The sequence below is a fragment of the Schistocerca cancellata genome, unplaced genomic scaffold (assembly GCF_023864275.1).
Source record: "Schistocerca cancellata isolate TAMUIC-IGC-003103 unplaced genomic scaffold, iqSchCanc2.1 HiC_scaffold_327, whole genome shotgun sequence".
Classification (NCBI taxonomy): domain Eukaryota; kingdom Metazoa; phylum Arthropoda; class Insecta; order Orthoptera; family Acrididae; genus Schistocerca; species Schistocerca cancellata.
In genome coordinates this window covers 1-18,006 of record NW_026046345.1, presented here as the reverse complement: position 1 = coordinate 18,006, position 18,006 = coordinate 1, and the positions used below count along the sequence as shown (strand labels likewise).

At 53.9% G+C, this 18,006-nt stretch overlaps 39 non-coding genes across 39 annotated transcripts; 8 read left to right on the top strand and 31 right to left on the bottom strand.

Moving 5' to 3' along the window:
- Positions 1-474: 474 nt before the first annotated feature.
- Trnag-ucc (transfer RNA glycine (anticodon UCC)) lies at positions 475-546 on the top strand. The gene has a single exon. It is a non-coding gene; the product is annotated as a tRNA-Gly (tRNA).
- A 270-nt stretch (positions 547-816) lies between these two features.
- Positions 817-898, bottom strand: Trnas-aga (transfer RNA serine (anticodon AGA)). Its single transcript has one exon. It is a non-coding gene; the product is annotated as a tRNA-Ser (tRNA).
- Positions 899-1,038: 140 nt separating this feature from the next.
- Positions 1,039-1,111, bottom strand: Trnak-uuu (transfer RNA lysine (anticodon UUU)). The gene has a single exon. It is a non-coding gene; the product is annotated as a tRNA-Lys (tRNA).
- A 298-nt stretch (positions 1,112-1,409) lies between these two features.
- Positions 1,410-1,481, bottom strand: Trnae-uuc (transfer RNA glutamic acid (anticodon UUC)). Its single transcript has one exon. It is a non-coding gene; the product is annotated as a tRNA-Glu (tRNA).
- Positions 1,482-1,803: 322 nt separating this feature from the next.
- Trnam-cau (transfer RNA methionine (anticodon CAU)) lies at positions 1,804-1,876 on the bottom strand. The gene has a single exon. It is a non-coding gene; the product is annotated as a tRNA-Met (tRNA).
- Positions 1,877-2,698: 822 nt separating this feature from the next.
- On the top strand, positions 2,699-2,770 carry Trnag-ucc (transfer RNA glycine (anticodon UCC)). The gene has a single exon. It is a non-coding gene; the product is annotated as a tRNA-Gly (tRNA).
- A 270-nt stretch (positions 2,771-3,040) lies between these two features.
- Trnas-aga (transfer RNA serine (anticodon AGA)) lies at positions 3,041-3,122 on the bottom strand. The gene has a single exon. It is a non-coding gene; the product is annotated as a tRNA-Ser (tRNA).
- A 140-nt stretch (positions 3,123-3,262) lies between these two features.
- On the bottom strand, positions 3,263-3,335 carry Trnak-uuu (transfer RNA lysine (anticodon UUU)). The gene has a single exon. It is a non-coding gene; the product is annotated as a tRNA-Lys (tRNA).
- A 691-nt stretch (positions 3,336-4,026) lies between these two features.
- On the bottom strand, positions 4,027-4,099 carry Trnam-cau (transfer RNA methionine (anticodon CAU)). Its single transcript has one exon. It is a non-coding gene; the product is annotated as a tRNA-Met (tRNA).
- An 822-nt stretch (positions 4,100-4,921) lies between these two features.
- Positions 4,922-4,993, top strand: Trnag-ucc (transfer RNA glycine (anticodon UCC)). Its single transcript has one exon. It is a non-coding gene; the product is annotated as a tRNA-Gly (tRNA).
- Positions 4,994-5,263: 270 nt separating this feature from the next.
- Positions 5,264-5,345, bottom strand: Trnas-aga (transfer RNA serine (anticodon AGA)). Its single transcript has one exon. It is a non-coding gene; the product is annotated as a tRNA-Ser (tRNA).
- Positions 5,346-5,485: 140 nt separating this feature from the next.
- On the bottom strand, positions 5,486-5,558 carry Trnak-uuu (transfer RNA lysine (anticodon UUU)). The gene has a single exon. It is a non-coding gene; the product is annotated as a tRNA-Lys (tRNA).
- A 298-nt stretch (positions 5,559-5,856) lies between these two features.
- On the bottom strand, positions 5,857-5,928 carry Trnae-uuc (transfer RNA glutamic acid (anticodon UUC)). The gene has a single exon. It is a non-coding gene; the product is annotated as a tRNA-Glu (tRNA).
- A 322-nt stretch (positions 5,929-6,250) lies between these two features.
- On the bottom strand, positions 6,251-6,323 carry Trnam-cau (transfer RNA methionine (anticodon CAU)). Its single transcript has one exon. It is a non-coding gene; the product is annotated as a tRNA-Met (tRNA).
- Positions 6,324-7,145: 822 nt separating this feature from the next.
- Trnag-ucc (transfer RNA glycine (anticodon UCC)) lies at positions 7,146-7,217 on the top strand. The gene has a single exon. It is a non-coding gene; the product is annotated as a tRNA-Gly (tRNA).
- Positions 7,218-7,487: 270 nt separating this feature from the next.
- Trnas-aga (transfer RNA serine (anticodon AGA)) lies at positions 7,488-7,569 on the bottom strand. The gene has a single exon. It is a non-coding gene; the product is annotated as a tRNA-Ser (tRNA).
- Positions 7,570-7,709: 140 nt separating this feature from the next.
- Positions 7,710-7,782, bottom strand: Trnak-uuu (transfer RNA lysine (anticodon UUU)). The gene has a single exon. It is a non-coding gene; the product is annotated as a tRNA-Lys (tRNA).
- A 298-nt stretch (positions 7,783-8,080) lies between these two features.
- Trnae-uuc (transfer RNA glutamic acid (anticodon UUC)) lies at positions 8,081-8,152 on the bottom strand. The gene has a single exon. It is a non-coding gene; the product is annotated as a tRNA-Glu (tRNA).
- A 322-nt stretch (positions 8,153-8,474) lies between these two features.
- On the bottom strand, positions 8,475-8,547 carry Trnam-cau (transfer RNA methionine (anticodon CAU)). Its single transcript has one exon. It is a non-coding gene; the product is annotated as a tRNA-Met (tRNA).
- An 822-nt stretch (positions 8,548-9,369) lies between these two features.
- Trnag-ucc (transfer RNA glycine (anticodon UCC)) lies at positions 9,370-9,441 on the top strand. Its single transcript has one exon. It is a non-coding gene; the product is annotated as a tRNA-Gly (tRNA).
- A 270-nt stretch (positions 9,442-9,711) lies between these two features.
- On the bottom strand, positions 9,712-9,793 carry Trnas-aga (transfer RNA serine (anticodon AGA)). Its single transcript has one exon. It is a non-coding gene; the product is annotated as a tRNA-Ser (tRNA).
- A 140-nt stretch (positions 9,794-9,933) lies between these two features.
- Trnak-uuu (transfer RNA lysine (anticodon UUU)) lies at positions 9,934-10,006 on the bottom strand. The gene has a single exon. It is a non-coding gene; the product is annotated as a tRNA-Lys (tRNA).
- A 298-nt stretch (positions 10,007-10,304) lies between these two features.
- On the bottom strand, positions 10,305-10,376 carry Trnae-uuc (transfer RNA glutamic acid (anticodon UUC)). Its single transcript has one exon. It is a non-coding gene; the product is annotated as a tRNA-Glu (tRNA).
- A 322-nt stretch (positions 10,377-10,698) lies between these two features.
- Positions 10,699-10,771, bottom strand: Trnam-cau (transfer RNA methionine (anticodon CAU)). The gene has a single exon. It is a non-coding gene; the product is annotated as a tRNA-Met (tRNA).
- An 822-nt stretch (positions 10,772-11,593) lies between these two features.
- Trnag-ucc (transfer RNA glycine (anticodon UCC)) lies at positions 11,594-11,665 on the top strand. The gene has a single exon. It is a non-coding gene; the product is annotated as a tRNA-Gly (tRNA).
- A 270-nt stretch (positions 11,666-11,935) lies between these two features.
- Trnas-aga (transfer RNA serine (anticodon AGA)) lies at positions 11,936-12,017 on the bottom strand. The gene has a single exon. It is a non-coding gene; the product is annotated as a tRNA-Ser (tRNA).
- A 140-nt stretch (positions 12,018-12,157) lies between these two features.
- Positions 12,158-12,230, bottom strand: Trnak-uuu (transfer RNA lysine (anticodon UUU)). The gene has a single exon. It is a non-coding gene; the product is annotated as a tRNA-Lys (tRNA).
- A 297-nt stretch (positions 12,231-12,527) lies between these two features.
- Positions 12,528-12,599, bottom strand: Trnae-uuc (transfer RNA glutamic acid (anticodon UUC)). The gene has a single exon. It is a non-coding gene; the product is annotated as a tRNA-Glu (tRNA).
- A 322-nt stretch (positions 12,600-12,921) lies between these two features.
- On the bottom strand, positions 12,922-12,994 carry Trnam-cau (transfer RNA methionine (anticodon CAU)). Its single transcript has one exon. It is a non-coding gene; the product is annotated as a tRNA-Met (tRNA).
- Positions 12,995-13,816: 822 nt separating this feature from the next.
- Trnag-ucc (transfer RNA glycine (anticodon UCC)) lies at positions 13,817-13,888 on the top strand. The gene has a single exon. It is a non-coding gene; the product is annotated as a tRNA-Gly (tRNA).
- A 270-nt stretch (positions 13,889-14,158) lies between these two features.
- Trnas-aga (transfer RNA serine (anticodon AGA)) lies at positions 14,159-14,240 on the bottom strand. The gene has a single exon. It is a non-coding gene; the product is annotated as a tRNA-Ser (tRNA).
- Positions 14,241-14,380: 140 nt separating this feature from the next.
- On the bottom strand, positions 14,381-14,453 carry Trnak-uuu (transfer RNA lysine (anticodon UUU)). Its single transcript has one exon. It is a non-coding gene; the product is annotated as a tRNA-Lys (tRNA).
- Positions 14,454-14,750: 297 nt separating this feature from the next.
- Positions 14,751-14,822, bottom strand: Trnae-uuc (transfer RNA glutamic acid (anticodon UUC)). The gene has a single exon. It is a non-coding gene; the product is annotated as a tRNA-Glu (tRNA).
- A 322-nt stretch (positions 14,823-15,144) lies between these two features.
- Positions 15,145-15,217, bottom strand: Trnam-cau (transfer RNA methionine (anticodon CAU)). Its single transcript has one exon. It is a non-coding gene; the product is annotated as a tRNA-Met (tRNA).
- An 822-nt stretch (positions 15,218-16,039) lies between these two features.
- Trnag-ucc (transfer RNA glycine (anticodon UCC)) lies at positions 16,040-16,111 on the top strand. The gene has a single exon. It is a non-coding gene; the product is annotated as a tRNA-Gly (tRNA).
- A 270-nt stretch (positions 16,112-16,381) lies between these two features.
- Trnas-aga (transfer RNA serine (anticodon AGA)) lies at positions 16,382-16,463 on the bottom strand. The gene has a single exon. It is a non-coding gene; the product is annotated as a tRNA-Ser (tRNA).
- Positions 16,464-16,603: 140 nt separating this feature from the next.
- Positions 16,604-16,676, bottom strand: Trnak-uuu (transfer RNA lysine (anticodon UUU)). The gene has a single exon. It is a non-coding gene; the product is annotated as a tRNA-Lys (tRNA).
- A 297-nt stretch (positions 16,677-16,973) lies between these two features.
- On the bottom strand, positions 16,974-17,045 carry Trnae-uuc (transfer RNA glutamic acid (anticodon UUC)). Its single transcript has one exon. It is a non-coding gene; the product is annotated as a tRNA-Glu (tRNA).
- A 322-nt stretch (positions 17,046-17,367) lies between these two features.
- Positions 17,368-17,440, bottom strand: Trnam-cau (transfer RNA methionine (anticodon CAU)). Its single transcript has one exon. It is a non-coding gene; the product is annotated as a tRNA-Met (tRNA).
- Positions 17,441-18,006: the final 566 nt, after the last annotated feature.

Here is an 18,006-nt window from a genome sequence, read left to right as displayed (position 1 = left end):
GCGGCATTATAGCGAGAACAGCAAAACGATGCATCGGCCGGGAATCGAAGCCGGGCCGCCCGCGTGGTAGGCGAACAACCTACCACTTTTTTAGTTGTTGTTCTCATTTTGTTAGTTGCATTTGTAGGGGGCGGACGTCCGATGACGTCCATGCTAGCCGAGCATATTCCCGAGCAGCTGTCTGCAGGGAAAGTGGGATTGCCACCCAGCGACGTCGGATACGACCGAAAGAAGTGCTACACACGCGGAGTCCCCCACTACACTGCCTTATAGCGACCGCTCATCACTATCGTGTGAGTAACGTTGCGGCCGCGGCGACGAGTCTTGCCCAAAGACGCAGCGTGCGTGGAGGCGCTACCCGAATGCGTGTGGATGCACCCTCCTACCTCGTAAAGCGCCTACAGCTACTATCACCGTGGGCCGCTGCCGGCGGGCGGGAAGCCGACACAGCGCGGCGTTGCGAGCAGCGGATGTGCGGTGGTGGTGTAATGGTGAGCATAGTTGCCTTCCCAGCAGTTGATCCGGGTTCGATTCCCGGCCACCGCAACGGGCGCAATTTTTTGCGTATGAGTATGTGAGCCACGTTAACGTTTTCTTTCCGTCGTTGCTCCACGCAGGCCATCCTGTAGTATGTCCCGACTTGTCCCGACTTTGCTCGGCTGACGCGAAAGCTGACGCTTGGAATTCGCCCTTATCAAAAGGACAGGCGCTATAAACGACTGTGAGAGGTGAGGTGTGGCGAGGTACCAAAACGACAGGCAAACCGCGAAATTTTCTGCTCCTCCTTCCTAAAGAAAAAAAGAGAAGAAAAACGGACGCAGTCGGTAGGACTCGAACCTACGCTCCCAGAGGGAATCTGATTTCTAGTCAGACGCCTTAACCACTCGGCCACGACTGCTCGTATCTGAAGCTTCCCTCGAATCGTGAAAAATCCAACCGGTCTGCGCAGAATGTTGACAGGAAACGAACTCTGTGCACTGATTACGGCAGGGATACCAGCGCTACGAGACGAGCCATTACGGAAGCGTTAAAAATCTTCGCCCGGACAGGGACTCGAACCCTGAACCCTTAGGTTAAAAGCCTAATGCTCTACCGTCTGAGCTATCCGGGCTGATGCCCGTTGTGGGTGGAGCGGCTGCAAGCAATGTGAATAATTGGAACGAGTGTGTAGGCGTACTACGGTAATTGCTGGCTTCTGGCGCAACTGGCGACTTCACCGACTTCCCACTGACGCTGGTAGCAGCCCAACAGCGGACCAGTGCCTCTTCTGCCTTTATCCCGGTGCTGACAGTAATTGCATCTTGTGCCTGTTTTCCCCGATTACGTTCGGTTGAAGCTCCGGAAGGAGGGCGACAAAACGAAGGTTGGAAGGCTAAAACATGGAGGGACGTGTGCGCCAAAAATTTCTCTTCCGGTACCGGGAATCGAACCCGGGCCTCCTGGGTGAAAGCCAGGTATCGTAGCCTCTAGACCACACCGGATCTGCTCAATAAACGTGACATTTACTCCCTCTCCTCCCGCATTTCGTGCTGAATCCGGACTCAGTGGTGTTCTCTGTTTGCGAGCGTATTTGTGCGTGCAGACTGGCATGGCACACAGCTCGAAACTGACTATTCATTGCCGTTTGCATCATATTTTACTCATAACAGGGGAGGAGAAAGATCAAAGTTGTACCTCGCCATAATTGGAAGTAAACATTTTTACGCTGAGGCGTGGACTCCTTGGTGATAACAAACGACAATTAAGTTCGTTCCCTAGCAACAGCAGCGCCGTTAATTCAGCCATGATGTACAGCAAATTAAATGCCCCGGGTGAGGATCGAACTCACGACCTTAAGATTATGAGACTTACGCGCTACCTACTGCGCTACCGAGGCACGCTGCAACAAGCGTCCCAGGAAACTTGGTAAGTCGCACATATTAGAGATAGACAGTTTGCGCTTTCTCAAGAATCTGCTGTGTTGCTACACGTGCTTTCCCGACTGGCTAGATTAAACTGCTGCCGCAGCTTTTTCAACGGAAAGCAGCACTGCCCGAGGTAACAGTACATCGCCCTTGCGGCACCTGGACACAGCGGCCTGTAGGGCCAGGCCGACGCTAGAGTTCAGAAATAGCACGCGACCGTCCAAGTACGGCCTCTTGCGTGCTGCGTGTTTGGTTCTTCTCACAGCGAATCCTGCTACACATTCCTGAGGCTGACGCAGCTCAAGCGAGCAATCGGCGCGGCGGCATTATAGCGAGAACAGCAAAACGATGCATCGGCCGGGAATCGAAGCCGGGCCGCCCGCGTGGTAGGCGAACAACCTACCACTTTTTTAGTTGTTGTTCTCATTTTGTTAGTTGCATTTGTAGGGGGCGGACGTCCGATGACGTCCGTGCTAGCCGAGCATATTCCCGAGCAGCTGTCTGCAGGGAAAGTGGGATTGCCACCCAGCGACGTCGGATACGACCGAAAGAAGTGCTACACACGCGGAGTCCCCCACTACACTGCCTTATAGCGACCGCTCATCACTATCGTGTGAGTAACGTTGCGGCCGCGGCGACGAGTCTTGCCCAAAGACGCAGCGGGCGTGGAGGCGCTACCCGAATGCGTGTGGATGCACCCTCCTACCTCGTAAAGCGCCTACAGCTACTATCACCGTGGGCCGCTGCCGGCGGGCGGGAAGCCGACACAGCGCGGCGTTGCGAGCAGCGGATGTGCGGTGGTGGTGTAATGGTGAGCATAGTTGCCTTCCCAGCAGTTGATCCGGGTTCGATTCCCGGCCACCGCAACGGGCGCAATTTTTTGCGTATGAGTATGTGAGCCACGTTAACGTTTTCTTTCCGTCGTTGCTCCACGCAGGCCATCCTGTAGTATGTCCCGACTTGTCCCGACTTTGCTCGGCTGACGCGAAAGCTGACGCTTGGAATTCGCCCTTATCAAAAGGACAGGCGCTATAAACGACTGTGAGAGGTGAGGTGTGGCGAGGTACCAAAACGACAGGCAAACCGCGAAATTTTCTGCTCCTCCTTCCTAAAGAAAAAAAGAGAAGAAAAACGGACGCAGTCGGTAGGACTCGAACCTACGCTCCCAGAGGGAATCTGATTTCTAGTCAGACGCCTTAACCACTCGGCCACGACTGCTCGTATCTGAAGCTTCCCTCGAATCGTGAAAAATCCAACCGGTCTGCGCAGAATGTTGACAGGAAACGAACTCTGTGCACTGATTACGGCAGGGATACCAGCGCTACGAGACGAGCCATTACGGAAGCGTTAAAAATCTTCGCCCGGACAGGGACTCGAACCCTGGACCCTTAGGTTAAAAGCCTAATGCTCTACCGACTGAGCTATCCGGGCTGATGCCCGTTGTGGGTGGAGCGGCTGCAAGCAATGTGAATAATTGGAACGCGTGTGTAGGCGTACTACGGTAATTGCTGGCTTCTGGCGCAACTGGCGACTTCACCGACTTCCCACTGACGCTGGTAGCAGCCCAACAGCGGACCAGTGCCTCTTCTGCCTTTATCCCGGTGCTGACAGTAATTGCATCTTGTGCCTGTTTTCCCCGATTACGTTCGGTTGAAGCTCCGGAAGGAGGGCGACAAAACGAAGGTTGGAAGGCCAAAAAAAGGAGGGACGTGTGCGCAAAAACTTCTCTTCCGGTACCGGGAATCGAACCCGGGCCTCCTGGGTGAAAGCCAGGTATCGTAGCCTCTAGAATACACCGGATCTGCTCAATAAACGTGACATTTACTCCCTCTCCTCCCGCATTTCGTGCTGAATCCGGACTCAGTGGTGTTCTCTGTTTGCGAGCGTATTTGTGCGTGCAGACTGGCATGGCACACAGCTCGAAACTGACTATTCATTGCCGTTTGCATCATATTTTACTCATAACAGGGGAGGAGAAAGATCAAAGTTGTACCTCGCCATAATTGGAAGTAAACATTTTTACGCTGAGGCGTGGACTCCTTGGTGATAACAAACGACAATTAAGTTCGTTCCCTAGCAACAGCAGCGCCGTTAATTCAGCCATGATGTACAGCAAATTAAATGCCCCGGGTGAGGATCGAACTCACGACCTTAAGATTATGAGACTTACGCGCTACCTACTGCGCTACCGAGGCACGCTGCAACAAGCGTCCCAGGAAACTTGGTAAGTCGCACATATTAGAGATAGACAGTTTGCGCTTTCTCAAGAATCTGCTGTGTTGCTACACGTGCTTTCCCGACTGGCTAGATTAAACTGCTGCCGCAGCTTTTTCAACGGAAAGCAGCACTGCCCGAGGTAACAGTACATCGCCCTTGCGGCACCTGGACACAGCGGCCTGTAGGGCCAGGCCGACGCTAGAGTTCAGAAATAGCACGCGACCGTCCAAGTACGGCCTCTTGCGTGCTGCGTGTTTGGTTCTTCTCACAGCGAATCCTGCTACACATTCCTGAGGCTGACGCAGCTCAAGCGAGCAATCGGCGCGGCGGCATTATAGCGAGAACAGCAAAACGATGCATCGGCCGGGAATCGAAGCCGGGCCGCCCGCGTGGTAGGCGAACAACCTACCACTTTTTTAGTTGTTGTTCTCATTTTGTTAGTTGCATTTGTAGGGGGCGGACGTCCGATGACGTCCATGCTAGCCGAGCATATTCCCGAGCAGCTGTCTGCAGGGAAAGTGGGATTGCCACCCAGCGACGTCGGATACGACCGAAAGAAGTGCTACACACGCGGAGTCCCCCACTACACTGCCTTATAGCGACCGCTCATCACTATCGTGTGAGTAACGTTGCGGCCGCGGCGACGAGTCTTGCCCAAAGACGCAGCGTGCGTGGAGGCGCTACCCGAATGCGTGTGGATGCACCCTCCTACCTCGTAAAGCGCCTACAGCTACTATCACCGTGGGCCGCTGCCGGCGGGCGGGAAGCCGACACAGCGCGGCGTTGCGAGCAGCGGATGTGCGGTGGTGGTGTAATGGTGAGCATAGTTGCCTTCCCAGCAGTTGATCCGGGTTCGATTCCCGGCCACCGCAACGGGCGCAATTTTTTGCGTATGAGTATGTGAGCCACGTTAACGTTTTCTTTCCGTCGTTGCTCCACGCAGGCCATCCTGTAGTATGTCCCGACTTGTCCCGACTTTGCTCGGCTGACGCGAAAGCTGACGCTTGGAATTCGCCCTTATCAAAAGGACAGGCGCTATAAACGACTGTGAGAGGTGAGGTGTGGCGAGGTACCAAAACGACAGGCAAACCGCGAAATTTTCTGCTCCTCCTTCCTAAAGAAAAAAAGAGAAGAAAAACGGACGCAGTCGGTAGGACTCGAACCTACGCTCCCAGAGGGAATCTGATTTCTAGTCAGACGCCTTAACCACTCGGCCACGACTGCTCGTATCTGAAGCTTCCCTCGAATCGTGAAAAATCCAACCGGTCTGCGCAGAATGTTGACAGGAAACGAACTCTGTGCACTGATTACGGCAGGGATACCAGCGCTACGAGACGAGCCATTACGGAAGCGTTAAAAATCTTCGCCCGGACAGGGACTCGAACCCTGAACCCTTAGGTTAAAAGCCTAATGCTCTACCGTCTGAGCTATCCGGGCTGATGCCCGTTGTGGGTGGAGCGGCTGCAAGCAATGTGAATAATTGGAACGAGTGTGTAGGCGTACTACGGTAATTGCTGGCTTCTGGCGCAACTGGCGACTTCACCGACTTCCCACTGACGCTGGTAGCAGCCCAACAGCGGACCAGTGCCTCTTCTGCCTTTATCCCGGTGCTGACAGTAATTGCATCTTGTGCCTGTTTTCCCCGATTACGTTCGGTTGAAGCTCCGGAAGGAGGGCGACAAAACGAAGGTTGGAAGGCTAAAACATGGAGGGACGTGTGCGCCAAAAATTTCTCTTCCGGTACCGGGAATCGAACCCGGGCCTCCTGGGTGAAAGCCAGGTATCGTAGCCTCTAGACCACACCGGATCTGCTCAATAAACGTGACATTTACTCCCTCTCCTCCCGCATTTCGTGCTGAATCCGGACTCAGTGGTGTTCTCTGTTTGCGAGCGTATTTGTGCGTGCAGACTGGCATGGCACACAGCTCGAAACTGACTATTCATTGCCGTTTGCATCATATTTTACTCATAACAGGGGAGGAGAAAGATCAAAGTTGTACCTCGCCATAATTGGAAGTAAACATTTTTACGCTGAGGCGTGGACTCCTTGGTGATAACAAACGACAATTAAGTTCGTTCCCTAGCAACAGCAGCGCCGTTAATTCAGCCATGATGTACAGCAAATTAAATGCCCCGGGTGAGGATCGAACTCACGACCTTAAGATTATGAGACTTACGCGCTACCTACTGCGCTACCGAGGCACGCTGCAACAAGCGTCCCAGGAAACTTGGTAAGTCGCACATATTAGAGATAGACAGTTTGCGCTTTCTCAAGAATCTGCTGTGTTGCTACACGTGCTTTCCCGACTGGCTAGATTAAACTGCTGCCGCAGCTTTTTCAACGGAAAGCAGCACTGCCCGAGGTAACAGTACATCGCCCTTGCGGCACCTGGACACAGCGGCCTGTAGGGCCAGGCCGACGCTAGAGTTCAGAAATAGCACGCGACCGTCCAAGTACGGCCTCTTGCGTGCTGCGTGTTTGGTTCTTCTCACAGCGAATCCTGCTACACATTCCTGAGGCTGACGCAGCTCAAGCGAGCAATCGGCGCGGCGGCATTATAGCGAGAACAGCAAAACGATGCATCGGCCGGGAATCGAAGCCGGGCCGCCCGCGTGGTAGGCGAACAACCTACCACTTTTTTAGTTGTTGTTCTCATTTTGTTAGTTGCATTTGTAGGGGGCGGACGTCCGATGACGTCCGTGCTAGCCGAGCATATTCCCGAGCAGCTGTCTGCAGGGAAAGTGGGATTGCCACCCAGCGACGTCGGATACGACCGAAAGAAGTGCTACACACGCGGAGTCCCCCACTACACTGCCTTATAGCGACCGCTCATCACTATCGTGTGAGTAACGTTGCGGCCGCGGCGACGAGTCTTGCCCAAAGACGCAGCGGGCGTGGAGGCGCTACCCGAATGCGTGTGGATGCACCCTCCTACCTCGTAAAGCGCCTACAGCTACTATCACCGTGGGCCGCTGCCGGCGGGCGGGAAGCCGACACAGCGCGGCGTTGCGAGCAGCGGATGTGCGGTGGTGGTGTAATGGTGAGCATAGTTGCCTTCCCAGCAGTTGATCCGGGTTCGATTCCCGGCCACCGCAACGGGCGCAATTTTTTGCGTATGAGTATGTGAGCCACGTTAACGTTTTCTTTCCGTCGTTGCTCCACGCAGGCCATCCTGTAGTATGTCCCGACTTGTCCCGACTTTGCTCGGCTGACGCGAAAGCTGACGCTTGGAATTCGCCCTTATCAAAAGGACAGGCGCTATAAACGACTGTGAGAGGTGAGGTGTGGCGAGGTACCAAAACGACAGGCAAACCGCGAAATTTTCTGCTCCTCCTTCCTAAAGAAAAAAAGAGAAGAAAAACGGACGCAGTCGGTAGGACTCGAACCTACGCTCCCAGAGGGAATCTGATTTCTAGTCAGACGCCTTAACCACTCGGCCACGACTGCTCGTATCTGAAGCTTCCCTCGAATCGTGAAAAATCCAACCGGTCTGCGCAGAATGTTGACAGGAAACGAACTCTGTGCACTGATTACGGCAGGGATACCAGCGCTACGAGACGAGCCATTACGGAAGCGTTAAAAATCTTCGCCCGGACAGGGACTCGAACCCTGAACCCTTAGGTTAAAAGCCTAATGCTCTACCGTCTGAGCTATCCGGGCTGATGCCCGTTGTGGGTGGAGCGGCTGCAAGCAATGTGAATAATTGGAACGAGTGTGTAGGCGTACTACGGTAATTGCTGGCTTCTGGCGCAACTGGCGACTTCACCGACTTCCCACTGACGCTGGTAGCAGCCCAACAGCGGACCAGTGCCTCTTCTGCCTTTATCCCGGTGCTGACAGTAATTGCATCTTGTGCCTGTTTTCCCCGATTACGTTCGGTTGAAGCTCCGGAAGGAGGGCGACAAAACGAAGGTTGGAAGGCTAAAACATGGAGGGACGTGTGCGCCAAAAATTTCTCTTCCGGTACCGGGAATCGAACCCGGGCCTCCTGGGTGAAAGCCAGGTATCGTAGCCTCTAGACCACACCGGATCTGCTCAATAAACGTGACATTTACTCCCTCTCCTCCCGCATTTCGTGCTGAATCCGGACTCAGTGGTGTTCTCTGTTTGCGAGCGTATTTGTGCGTGCAGACTGGCATGGCACACAGCTCGAAACTGACTATTCATTGCCGTTTGCATCATATTTTACTCATAACAGGGGAGGAGAAAGATCAAAGTTGTACCTCGCCATAATTGGAAGTAAACATTTTTACGCTGAGGCGTGGACTCCTTGGTGATAACAAACGACAATTAAGTTCGTTCCCTAGCAACAGCAGCGCCGTTAATTCAGCCATGATGTACAGCAAATTAAATGCCCCGGGTGAGGATCGAACTCACGACCTTAAGATTATGAGACTTACGCGCTACCTACTGCGCTACCGAGGCACGCTGCAACAAGCGTCCCAGGAAACTTGGTAAGTCGCACATATTAGAGATAGACAGTTTGCGCTTTCTCAAGAATCTGCTGTGTTGCTACACGTGCTTTCCCGACTGGCTAGATTAAACTGCTGCCGCAGCTTTTTCAACGGAAAGCAGCACTGCCCGAGGTAACAGTACATCGCCCTTGCGGCACCTGGACACAGCGGCCTGTAGGGCCAGGCCGACGCTAGAGTTCAGAAATAGCACGCGACCGTCCAAGTACGGCCTCTTGCGTGCTGCGTGTTTGGTTCTTCTCACAGCGAATCCTGCTACACATTCCTGAGGCTGACGCAGCTCAAGCGAGCAATCGGCGCGGCGGCATTATAGCGAGAACAGCAAAACGATGCATCGGCCGGGAATCGAAGCCGGGCCGCCCGCGTGGTAGGCGAACAACCTACCACTTTTTTAGTTGTTGTTCTCATTTTGTTAGTTGCATTTGTAGGGGGCGGACGTCCGATGACGTCCGTGCTAGCCGAGCATATTCCCGAGCAGCTGTCTGCAGGGAAAGTGGGATTGCCACCCAGCGACGTCGGATACGACCGAAAGAAGTGCTACACACGCGGAGTCCCCCACTACACTGCCTTATAGCGACCGCTCATCACTATCGTGTGAGTAACGTTGCGGCCGCGGCGACGAGTCTTGCCCAAAGACGCAGCGGGCGTGGAGGCGCTACCCGAATGCGTGTGGATGCACCCTCCTACCTCGTAAAGCGCCTACAGCTACTATCACCGTGGGCCGCTGCCGGCGGGCGGGAAGCCGACACAGCGCGGCGTTGCGAGCAGCGGATGTGCGGTGGTGGTGTAATGGTGAGCATAGTTGCCTTCCCAGCAGTTGATCCGGGTTCGATTCCCGGCCACCGCAACGGGCGCAATTTTTTGCGTATGAGTATGTGAGCCACGTTAACGTTTTCTTTCCGTCGTTGCTCCACGCAGGCCATCCTGTAGTATGTCCCGACTTGTCCCGACTTTGCTCGGCTGACGCGAAAGCTGACGCTTGGAATTCGCCCTTATCAAAAGGACAGGCGCTATAAACGACTGTGAGAGGTGAGGTGTGGCGAGGTACCAAAACGACAGGCAAACCGCGAAATTTTCTGCTCCTCCTTCCTAAAGAAAAAAAGAGAAGAAAAACGGACGCAGTCGGTAGGACTCGAACCTACGCTCCCAGAGGGAATCTGATTTCTAGTCAGACGCCTTAACCACTCGGCCACGACTGCTCGTATCTGAAGCTTCCCTCGAATCGTGAAAAATCCAACCGGTCTGCGCAGAATGTTGACAGGAAACGAACTCTGTGCACTGATTACGGCAGGGATACCAGCGCTACGAGACGAGCCATTACGGAAGCGTTAAAAATCTTCGCCCGGACAGGGACTCGAACCCTGAACCCTTAGGTTAAAAGCCTAATGCTCTACCGTCTGAGCTATCCGGGCTGATGCCCGTTGTGGGTGGAGCGGCTGCAAGCAATGTGAATAATTGGAACGAGTGTGTAGGCGTACTACGGTAATTGCTGGCTTCTGGCGCAACTGGCGACTTCACCGACTTCCCACTGACGCTGGTAGCAGCCCAACAGCGGACCAGTGCCTCTTCTGCCTTTATCCCGGTGCTGACAGTAATTGCATCTTGTGCCTGTTTTCCCCGATTACGTTCGGTTGAAGCTCCGGAAGGAGGGCGACAAAACGAAGGTTGGAAGGCTAAAACATGGAGGGACGTGTGCGCCAAAAATTTCTCTTCCGGTACCGGGAATCGAACCCGGGCCTCCTGGGTGAAAGCCAGGTATCGTAGCCTCTAGACCACACCGGATCTGCTCAATAAACGTGACATTTACTCCCTCTCCTCCCGCATTTCGTGCTGAATCCGGACTCAGTGGTGTTCTCTGTTTGCGAGCGTATTTGTGCGTGCAGACTGGCATGGCACACAGCTCGAAACTGACTATTCATTGCCGTTTGCATCATATTTTACTCATAACAGGGGAGGAGAAAGATCAAAGTTGTACCTCGCCATAATTGGAAGTAAACATTTTTACGCTGAGGCGTGGACTCCTTGGTGATAACAAACGACAATTAAGTTCGTTCCCTAGCAACAGCAGCGCCGTTAATTCAGCCATGATGTACAGCAAATTAAATGCCCCGGGTGAGGATCGAACTCACGACCTTAAGATTATGAGACTTACGCGCTACCTACTGCGCTACCGAGGCACGCTGCAACAAGCGTCCCAGGAAACTTGGTAAGTCGCACATATTAGAGATAGACAGTTTGCGCTTTCTCAAGAATCTGCTGTGTTGCTACACGTGCTTTCCCGACTGGCTAGATTAAACTGCTGCCGCAGCTTTTTCAACGGAAAGCAGCACTGCCCGAGGTAACAGTACATCGCCCTTGCGGCACCTGGACACAGCGGCCTGTAGGGCCAGGCCGACGCTAGAGTTCAGAAATAGCACGCGACCGTCCAAGTACGGCCTCTTGCGTGCTGCGTGTTTGGTTCTTCTCACAGCGAATCCTGCTACACATTCCTGAGGCTGACGCAGCTCAAGCGAGCAATCGGCGCGGCGGCATTATAGCGAGAACAGCAAAACGATGCATCGGCCGGGAATCGAAGCCGGGCCGCCCGCGTGGTAGGCGAACAACCTACCACTTTTTTAGTTGTTGTTCTCATTTTGTTAGTTGCATTTGTAGGGGGCGGACGTCCGATGACGTCCGTGCTAGCCGAGCATATTCCCGAGCAGCTGTCTGCAGGGAAAGTGGGATTGCCACCCAGCGACGTCGGATACGACCGAAAGAAGTGCTACACACGCGGAGTCCCCCACTACACTGCCTTATAGCGACCGCTCATCACTATCGTGTGAGTAACGTTGCGGCCGCGGCGACGAGTCTTGCCCAAAGACGCAGCGGGCGTGGAGGCGCTACCCGAATGCGTGTGGATGCACCCTCCTACCTCGTAAAGCGCCTACAGCTACTATCACCGTGGGCCGCTGCCGGCGGGCGGGAAGCCGACACAGCGCGGCGTTGCGAGCAGCGGATGTGCGGTGGTGGTGTAATGGTGAGCATAGTTGCCTTCCCAGCAGTTGATCCGGGTTCGATTCCCGGCCACCGCAACGGGCGCAATTTTTTGCGTATGAGTATGTGAGCCACGTTAACGTTTTCTTTCCGTCGTTGCTCCACGCAGGCCATCCTCTAGTATGTCCCGACTTGTCCCGACTTTGCTCGGCTGACGCGAAAGCTGACGCTTGGAATTCGCCCTTATCAAAAGGACAGGCGCTATAAACGACTGTGAGAGGTGAGGTGTGGCGAGGTACCAAAACGACAGGCAAACCGCGAAATTTTCTGCTCCTCCTTCCTAAAGAAAAAAAGAGAAGAAAAACGGACGCAGTCGGTAGGACTCGAACCTACGCTCCCAGAGGGAATCTGATTTCTAGTCAGACGCCTTAACCACTCGGCCACGACTGCTCGCATCTGAAGCTTCCCTCGAATCGTGAAAAATCCAACCGGTCTGCGCAGAATGTTGACAGGAAACGAACTCTGTGCACTGATTACGGCAGGGATACCAGCGCTACGAGACGAGCCATTACGGAAGCGTTAAAAATCTTCGCCCGGACAGGGACTCGAACCCTGAACCCTTAGGTTAAAAGCCTAATGCTCTACCGTCTGAGCTATCCGGGCTGATGCCCGTTGTGGGTGGAGCGGCTGCAAGCAATGTGAATAATTGGAACGAGTGTGTAGGCGTACTACGGTAATTGCTGGCTTCTGGCGCAACTGGCGACTTCACCGACTTCCCACTGACGCTGGTAGCAGCCCAACAGCGGACCAGTGCCTCTTCTGCCTTTATCCCGGTGCTGACAGTAATTGCATCTTGTGCCTGTTTTCCCCGATTACGTTCGGTTGAAGCTCCGGAAGGAGGGCGACAAAACGAAGGTTGGAAGGCTAAAACATGGAGGGACGTGTGCGCAAAAACTTCTCTTCCGGTACCGGGAATCGAACCCGGGCCTCCTGGGTGAAAGCCAGGTATCGTAGCCTCTAGACCACACCGGATCTGCTCAATAAACGTGACATTTACTCCCTCTCCTCGCGCATTTCGTGCTGAATCCGGACTCAGTGGTGTTCTCTGTTTGCGAGCGTATTTGTGCGTGCAGACTGGCATGGCACACAGCTCGAAACTGACTATTCATTGCCGTTTGCATCATATTTTACTCATAACAGGGGAGGAGAAAGATCAAAGTTGTACCTCGCCATAATTGGAAGTAAACATTTTTACGCTGAGGCGTGGACTCCTTGGTGATAACAAACGACAATTAAGTTCGTTCCCTAGCAACAGCAGCGCCGTTAATTCAGCCATGATGTACAGCAAATTAAATGCCCCGGGTGAGGATCGAACTCACGACCTTAAGATTATGAGACTTACGCGCTACCTACTGCGCTACCGAGGCACGTTGCAACAAGCGTCCCAGGAAACTTGGTAAGTCGCACATATTAGAGATAGACAGTTTGCGCTTTCTCAAGAATCTGCTGTGTTGCTACACGTGCTTTCCCGACTGGCTAGATTAAACTGCTGCCGCAGCTTTTTCAACGGAAAGCAGCACTGCCCGAGGTAACAGTACATCGCCCTTGCGGCACCTGGACACAGCGGCCTGTAGGGCCAGGCCGACGCTAGAGTTCAGAAATAGCACGCGACCGTCCAAGTACGGCCTCTTGCGTGCTGCGTGTTTGGTTCTTCTCACAGCGAATCCTGCTACACATTCCTGAGGCTGACGCAGCTCAAGCGAGCAATCGGCGCGGCGGCATTATAGCGAGAACAGCAAAACGATGCATCGGCCGGGAATCGAAGCCGGGCCGCCCGCGTGGTAGGCGAACAACCTACCACTTTTTTAGTTGTTGTTCTCATTTTGTTAGTTGCATTTGTTGGGGGCGGACGTCCGATGACGTCCGTGCTAGCCGAGCATATTCCCGAGCAGCTGTCTGCAGGGAAAGTGGGATTGCCACCCAGCGACGTCGGATACGACCGAAAAAAGTGCTACACACGCGGAGTCCCCCACTACACTGCCTTATAGCGACCGCTCATCACTATCGTGTGAGTAACGTTGCGGCCGCGGCGACGAGTCTTGCCCAAAGACGCAGCGTGCGTGGAGGCGCTACCCGAATGCGTGTGGATGCACCCTCCTACCTCGTAAAGCGCCTACAGTTACTATCACCATGGGCCGCTGCCGGCGGGCGGGAAGCCGACACAGCGAGACGTTGCGAGCAGCGGCTGTGCGGTGGTGGTGTAATGGTGAGCATAGTTGCCTTCCAAGCAGTTGATCCGGGTTCGATTCCCGGCCACCGCAACGGGCGCAATTTTTTGCGTATGAGTATGTGAGCCACGTTAACGTTTTCTTTCCGTCGTTGCTCCACGCAGGCCATCCTGTAGTATGTCCCGACTTGTCCCGACTTTGCTCGGCTGACGCGAAAGCTGACGCTTGGAATTCGCCCTTATCAAAAGGACAGGCGCTATAAACGACTGTGAGAGGTGAGGTGTGGCGAGGTACCAAAACGACAGGCAAACCGCGAAATTTTCTGCTCCTCCTTCCTAAAGAAAAAAAGAGAAGAAAAACGGACGCAGTCGGTAGGACTCGAACCTACGCTCCCAGAGGGAATCTGATTTCTAGTCAGACGCCTTAACCACTCGGCCACGACTGCTCGCATCTGAAGCTTCCCTCGAATCGTGAAAAATCCAACCGGTCTGCGCAGAATGTTGACAGGAAACGAACTCTGTGCACTGATTACGGCAGGGATACCAGCGCTACGAGACGAGCCATTACGGAAGCGTTAAAAATCTTCGCCCGGACAGGGACTCGAACCCTGAACCCTTAGGTTAAAAGCCTAATGCTCTACCGTCTGAGCTATCCGGGCTGATGCCCGTTGTGGGTGGAGCGGCTGCAAGCAATGTGAATAATTGGAACGAGTGTGTAGGCGTACTACGGTAATTGCTGGCTTCTGGCGCAACTGGCGACTTCACCGACTTCCCACTGACGCTGGTAGCAGCCCAACAGCGGACCAGTGCCTCTTCTGCCTTTATCCCGGTGCTGACAGTAATTGCATCTTGTGCCTGTTTTCCCCGATTACGTTCGGTTGAAGCTCCGGAAGGAGGGCGACAAAACGAAGGTTGGAAGGCTAAAACATGGAGGGACGTGTGCGCAAAAACTTCTCTTCCGGTACCGGGAATCGAACCCGGGCCTCCTGGGTGAAAGCCAGGTATCGTAGCCTCTAGACCACACCGGATCTGCTCAATAAACGTGACATTTACTCCCTCTCCTCGCGCATTTCGTGCTGAATCCGGACTCAGTGGTGTTCTCTGTTTGCGAGCGTATTTGTGCGTGCAGACTGGCATGGCACACAGCTCGAAACTGACTATTCATTGCCGTTTGCATCATATTTTACTCATAACAGGGGAGGAGAAAGATCAAAGTTGTACCTCGCCATAATTGGAAGTAAACATTTTTACGCTGAGGCGTGGACTCCTTGGTGATAACAAACGACAATTAAGTTCGTTCCCTAGCAACAGCAGCGCCGTTAATTCAGCCATGATGTACAGCAAATTAAATGCCCCGGGTGAGGATCGAACTCACGACCTTAAGATTATGAGACTTACGCGCTACCTACTGCGCTACCGAGGCACGCTGCAACAAGCGTCCCAGGAAACTTGGTAAGTCGCACATATTAGAGATAGACAGTTTGCGCTTTCTCAAGAATCTGCTGTGTTGCTACACGTGCTTTCCCGACTGGCTAGATTAAACTGCTGCCGCAGCTTTTTCAACGGAAAGCAGCACTGCCCGAGGTAACAGTACATCGCCCTTGCGGCACCTGGACACAGCGGCCTGTAGGGCCAGGCCGACGCTAGAGTTCAGAAATAGCACGCGACCGTCCAAGTACGGCCTCTTGCGTGCTGCGTGTTTGGTTCTTCTCACAGCGAATCCTGCTACACATTCCTGAGGCTGACGCAGCTCAAGCGAGCAATCGGCGCGGCGGCATTATAGCGAGAACAGCAAAACGATGCATCGGCCGGGAATCGAAGCCGGGCCGCCCGCGTGGTAGGCGAACAACCTACCACTTTTTTAGTTGTTGTTCTCATTTTGTTAGTTGCATTTGTAGGGGGCGGACGTCCGATGACGTCCGTGCTAGCCGAGCATATTCCCGAGCAGCTGTCTGCAGGGAAAGTGGGATTGCCACCCAGCGACGTCGGATACGACCGAAAGAAGTGCTACACACGCGGAGTCCCCCACTACACTGCCTTATAGCGACCGCTCATCACTATCGTGTGAGTAACGTTGCGGCCGCGGCGACGAGTCTTGCCCAAAGACGCAGCGGGCGTGGAGGCGCTACCCGAATGCGTGTGGATGCACCCTCCTACCTCGTAAAGCGCCTACAGCTACTATCACCGTGGGCCGCTGCCGGCGGGCGGGAAGCCGACACAGCGCGGCGTTGCGAGCAGCGGATGTGCGGTGGTGGTGTAATGGTGAGCATAGTTGCCTTCCCAGCAGTTGATCCGGGTTCGATTCCCGGCCACCGCAACGGGCGCAATTTTTTGCGTATGAGTATGTGAGCCACGTTAACGTTTTCTTTCCGTCGTTGCTCCACGCAGGCCATCCTCTAGTATGTCCCGACTTGTCCCGACTTTGCTCGGCTGACGCGAAAGCTGACGCTTGGAATTCGCCCTTATCAAAAGGACAGGCGCTATAAACGACTGTGAGAGGTGAGGTGTGGCGAGGTACCAAAACGACAGGCAAACCGCGAAATTTTCTGCTCCTCCTTCCTAAAGAAAAAAAGAGAAGAAAAACGGACGCAGTCGGTAGGACTCGAACCTACGCTCCCAGAGGGAATCTGATTTCTAGTCAGACGCCTTAACCACTCGGCCACGACTGCTCGCATCTGAAGCTTCCCTCGAATCGTGAAAAATCCAACCGGTCTGCGCAGAATGTTGACAGGAAACGAACTCTGTGCACTGATTACGGCAGGGATACCAGCGCTACGAGACGAGCCATTACGGAAGCGTTAAAAATCTTCGCCCGGACAGGGACTCGAACCCTGAACCCTTAGGTTAAAAGCCTAATGCTCTACCGTCTGAGCTATCCGGGCTGATGCCCGTTGTGGGTGGAGCGGCTGCAAGCAATGTGAATAATTGGAACGAGTGTGTAGGCGTACTACGGTAATTGCTGGCTTCTGGCGCAACTGGCGACTTCACCGACTTCCCACTGACGCTGGTAGCAGCCCAACAGCGGACCAGTGCCTCTTCTGCCTTTATCCCGGTGCTGACAGTAATTGCATCTTGTGCCTGTTTTCCCCGATTACGTTCGGTTGAAGCTCCGGAAGGAGGGCGACAAAACGAAGGTTGGAAGGCTAAAACATGGAGGGACGTGTGCGCAAAAACTTCTCTTCCGGTACCGGGAATCGAACCCGGGCCTCCTGGGTGAAAGCCAGGTATCGTAGCCTCTAGACCACACCGGATCTGCTCAATAAACGTGACATTTACTCCCTCTCCTCGCGCATTTCGTGCTGAATCCGGACTCAGTGGTGTTCTCTGTTTGCGAGCGTATTTGTGCGTGCAGACTGGCATGGCACACAGCTCGAAACTGACTATTCATTGCCGTTTGCATCATATTTTACTCATAACAGGGGAGGAGAAAGATCAAAGTTGTACCTCGCCATAATTGGAAGTAAACATTTTTACGCTGAGGCGTGGACTCCTTGGTGATAACAAACGACAATTAAGTTCGTTCCCTAGCAACAGCAGCGCCGTTAATTCAGCCATGATGTACAGCAAATTAAATGCCCCGGGTGAGGATCGAACTCACGACCTTAAGATTATGAGACTTACGCGCTACCTACTGCGCTACCGAGGCACGTTGCAACAAGCGTCCCAGGAAACTTGGTAAGTCGCACATATTAGAGATAGACAGTTTGCGCTTTCTCAAGAATCTGCTGTGTTGCTACACGTGCTTTCCCGACTGGCTAGATTAAACTGCTGCCGCAGCTTTTTCAACGGAAAGCAGCACTGCCCGAGGTAACAGTACATCGCCCTTGCGGCACCTGGACACAGCGGCCTGTAGGGCCAGGCCGACGCTAGAGTTCAGAAATAGCACGCGACCGTCCAAGTACGGCCTCTTGCGTGCTGCGTGTTTGGTTCTTCTCACAGCGAATCCTGCTACACATTCCTGAGGCTGACGCAGCTCAAGCGAGCAATCGGCGCGGCGGCATTATAGCGAGAACAGCAAAACGATGCATCGGCCGGGAATCGAAGCCGGGCCGCCCGCGTGGTAGGCGAACAACCTACCACTTTTTTAGTTGTTGTTCTCATTTTGTTAGTTGCATTTGTTGGGGGCGGACGTCCGATGACGTCCGTGCTAGCCGAGCATATTCCCGAGCAGCTGTCTGCAGGGAAAGTGGGATTGCCACCCAGCGACGTCGG